The sequence below is a fragment of the Anneissia japonica genome, unplaced genomic scaffold (genome assembly GCF_011630105.1).
Source record: "Anneissia japonica isolate Jap-2015-1 unplaced genomic scaffold, ASM1163010v1 scaffold4053_len30625_cov183, whole genome shotgun sequence".
NCBI classification, from domain to species: Eukaryota; Metazoa; Echinodermata; class Crinoidea; order Comatulida; family Comatulidae; genus Anneissia; species Anneissia japonica.
The window spans coordinates 4,503-9,103 of record NW_022710670.1 but is presented as its reverse complement, the minus strand read 5'-3'; the positions used below and the strand labels follow the sequence as shown (position 1 = coordinate 9,103).

General features: G+C 34.9%; 1 long non-coding RNA gene across 2 annotated transcripts in view; it reads right to left on the bottom strand.

Annotated features, from left to right (window-relative positions):
• LOC117107088 overlaps positions 1–4,601 on the bottom strand; it is a 26,357-nt gene that overhangs the window by 20,200 nt on the left and 1,556 nt on the right. For both annotated transcript variants that reach the window (XR_004445191.1, XR_004445190.1), the window contains exon 2: positions 2,954–3,021. This is a non-coding gene — a long non-coding RNA (uncharacterized LOC117107088). The remainder of the gene's footprint in view (positions 1–2,953; positions 3,022–4,601) is intronic.

Below are 4,601 nucleotides of genomic sequence, written 5' to 3'. Positions count from 1 at the left end.
TGCATGTTACGTCAAGTTGAATTTTTCTTTGCGACTGCGATATGTTAACATTTCTCACTTCCTGTCCGGTTTCCTCATTAAAATAACCCGGCGAAATTCGAGGACAATTTTCACCGTTCGATTTAAACAATAGTCTAGTTCTGTAGTACAGTATAAGGGCCTACAAATCTTGATTTGCTAACTTTCTCGTTATCGATTTTAGTGTTTCGTTCTCAAAATATCAATTAGGCCTATATTGTACTTTGTTTATTTCATTTCACCTATTTAATATTATGTTTTGAACTGACAAAAAAATCTCCAGATATACACTTATACAAAAAACATCATTCAAATGTTAAAATTATAAAGTTCGGGTTTAATATAAACAGGAATTAAAATTAAGAATGAAATACATTTGAAAAAATTGTTTATTGAAATTAGCAGAAAATATTCCAACTGACAATAGGCCTATAAATATTTTATATTTTATTTATTTATTTATATTACATGTTCTATATATTATTTTTATATTATAAAAGTTTTTAGTATAATAAATGTAATTAATTAAATCTAATTGCAATCCTCATTCTTGACCACCACCCCCACCCCCACCCACGAAAAAAATCTCTGGTCCATTTACTTCAGTCAATCACAATACTCCAGTGATAATTTACGGATGTATAGGCTTTGGCGGCGCCATCGGTGGAGGGAGACAGGGGGTTAAGCCCCCCATCGGTCTGATAATGCCCCCATCGGTCTGGTAATGCCCCCATCAGTCCTGTCACGCCCCCCCCCCACCCATCGGCCAAAGCTCGTCGGGCAGTCGGACCAAAAAAAAAATTAGAAAAAAAATAGGCCTAGTTTTCCCATCCCATTTCAAGCCATCTAGAAGTTCAATTTTTTTTTTTTTTTTTAAATCTCGTTTTTGGGAGTAGGGGACACCCCTCCCATACCCAACTCCGGCTCCGGCCTTCGTCCCCCTTGGATAACGCTGCGCGCTATAGCTACACCCATAAATACTTAGGCCCCCAGTCGGACACCTTAGCACCCCCCACACCTTAGCCCCCCATAAATTATATCCTAGAGCCACCACTGTGTATAGGGCTAACAAAATCTATAAGATTTTACATGCCTATCATTGTGTTTGAAAAAAATGGAGGATATGCTTCTTTTCAACCATTTTATTATCAATACATAAGTCAATGAGAGTTCTAGTTCGTCAACAATATTGTTGTATAGGCAAGATATACAGACAGCATACGTTTCCGTTTATGTTTCTTGGAGTCAACTTTTCATAAGAATCGTTTGCAAAGCAACGTATGCGAGATCATTCAACAAAAAGTCATTAAATCACTGTTTCCTGTCAAATAGTGAAAAATCAACGTATCAAATGAAAATTCAATACGTCGGTATCCTGACCAAACCTGTTTTGCGACGATTTTAGTTTACGTTAAGTCGATTTCACAACGCACGAGTCGCAATCAGTTACCTGTCAAATCGTATTTTCTTAAGATAAAACGACATAATTTATTTATTTAATTATTTCGGTATAAAACATAAATATACAATAAGCAGCAAAAGCTGAAAGAATTGCATTTACAGAATTATTGAAATATACAGTACATTAAAATTATTAACAGGCAATATTTAAAAAAACATCAATATAACAAATTAAGATTCAAGACATAAAAAAAGAGTCCACTAAAAAAAAACAGAACAGTTAAAAACACATTAGAAAAATAATAAAAGCAAATACAAATAAATTAAAATTGCACATACAAAGGCCAAGGAGAACAAACTCATGATCAGTATGCTATAATATTGAGTTTCTTAAATATATTTAAAATTATTAAATTATAAATAGTTTACTGTTGGATTATGATGCTTATTGATAATACGGACCAATGTGGGTATGGGTGATTTACTATATCTCTCAGTCTTAGATTTAGGTATTTCAAGCAGGTGTGTATATCTCAAAGTTCTAGAGGGTTTATGATAAGAGGGTAGCATATCTCTGAAAACAACAGATTTCAACAAACTACTGCCAAAAGCAAGTGTACAGGTAAGTGTTTCTCTTCTTTTCTCGAGTGAGGGAATATTAAAAATTGAAAGAGCATTATCATAGTTAATATAATTAAACCTAAAATAATCTAAAGTAAATCTGCCTTCACCCGTCGACAGGAAACCAGGCTTGACTGGTAAACAATGAATATGTATAAAAGTTGATTGTGCACTGTATCCAGTTGTAGCTAAATTGCTAATCAATATTAATGAGTTAAAGTTATTAAATTAGCTGACAGTAAATGGCACTCTGTTATAAGTCCATGCTACTGAAGTGTGTCCATGTTAATGTGTTAACCAAAAGAAAGGAGTGGGTTAGTGCAATGCTACAAAGAGCAGAGGCAAAGCTTGTTCAAGGTATGAGGACTGAAGAGCCAGAAATAGCAAATGGAAGCTTGGTGTTATATTTTGTTTAAAATATATTTTACAGTGAGAGTAGAGATTAAGTAACTTGAAATTGTACTTACCTGAATTCAAATTAAGAATGATGTGTGTGAAATGATATTTATTAACAGGTTATAGTTGCATGGTACTGTATTGAGCCCAGTGGGGTTTTACATTTTTCAGTTTTTGACTGTATGGGGAGCAGGACATACCCAATGGTCTTGTGATGAAAGTGTTAGCAACCAATGTGGTATAATATACCACATTGGTTGCTGAACTGAGTTCAGGGACCGAGATGGTGGACGTTATACTATATAAGGTGCTCAGGAACTGAGATTTTATTTGAGTTGAACATGTAAAGGCAAGCGTATATTGAGCTGGTTTGATGACGATATACAAAAATGGACACCTTGTCGTTTACAGTTGAAATATAATTTTCCAACTACAGTACTACTAAGTGTAGTGGAAATAATTACTTCCTTCACACAAATAATTTCACCTTATAGTGGAAAACCGCATTAATACTCACCGATTTCTAAGTCTGAAAAGTTGATATACTCCATTAACTTTAAGTCGCCTCTTTGCCTTTGAGAGAAGCTGTAAATAAAAAGAACAATAATAATAATTATTATGATAATTAGGCTTTATATAAGGCATTGTGCCTTCCAAGAGCAAAGTTTTACACCTTGTTAAAATTATCAAAATGCCCAATAAAAATCATCTGGGATAAAAAGAATTACAGGGTCAAGTTTTTTTTTAAATCTTCACACTACACCAATAGTAATGACGTCATCTTCTTGTTTGGGATTAGAACAAATGACTTCACTTTACAACGAACGATTAACGGTCTGCAACTTTACAACGAATGATTAACGGTCTGCATCTACCTTGGTTTGTTCGAGTTTACATTGGATCGGTTTACTTCACTGTGGTTTATATGAGTTCCAGTGGATCATTTCATTCTATGTACGACTGCTAAAGTTTTGATTGAATGGCGTGGCCTTTTATCAGATTGGTTAAAAACGTATGTTCGAATCATGCGTATGTTTTGAGTTTAGACTGAGTGGTTTAGCCTTTACTCAAATGATTTGGTTTCCGTTTGGATAATTTTGTGTTCCATTGCACATGATTTGTGTTTTAATTAAATTATTTGGACAACATACGCTTGGGTATGGGATGAATGATTTGGCTTTAGTGGATGAATTCGTTTTTGAACGAATGGTTTGGTTTTTGATACTGTGGTTTATATGAGTTCCAGTGGATCATTTCATTCTATGTACGACTGCTAAAGTTTTGATTGAATGGCCGGCCTTTTATCAGATTGGTTAAAAACGTATGTTCGAATCATGCGTATGTTTTGAGTTTAGACTGAGTGGTTTAGCCTTTACTCAAATGATTTGGTTTCCGTTTGGATAATTTTGTGTCCCATTGCACATGATTTGTGTTTTAATTAAATGATTTGGACAACATACGCTTGGGGTATGGGATGAATGATTTGGCTTTATAGTGGATGAATTCGTTTTTGAACGAATGGTTTGGTTTTTGATTTATGATTTGGTTTTGTATGAATTTGCTTCCTTACATTTGACTTTGTATTGAAAGGTTTGGGTTTAGCTTGGATGGGAATTGGCTACATATTTTTGGCGGATTTGGTTTTCCATTGCTATTCTTACTCTGCTGTCATCGCTGCCTATGCTGCCGGTGCCATCCTTGCTGCCGGCACCATTACTGCTTCCAGTATCGCTGCCCACCAATTTTTAGGTTACAGTACTCAACTGAACTGTAGATATATAGGCCTACAGTATTCTGAAAACTTCAATTAAAACTCAAAATATTATAATATTCCGCTAGGCCTAAGCAAGGCCCCTTGATTGTTGATGGAGCTACAACAAAGGGGATATGACCGGTTGAGCCGCCGACAAGTTGAGCCGCCAGTAATTTCTATGGAACGCCAAGTGCGTCTCTCAGTGAATGTAGTCGGCTTGCCGATGTCATCAGTGAACGAACCCCCGGATACCAGCTACATATTCATCCCACAGTCTTGTCAGTCGTTCGTGATGTATAATTGTGTAATTGAAAATTAGAATTTTGATATTTTTATGTACTACATTTTTATAAAAATATATGAAGTTGTATAATTGCAAAATCGTATTAAAAATGTAATTTTATGTACTACA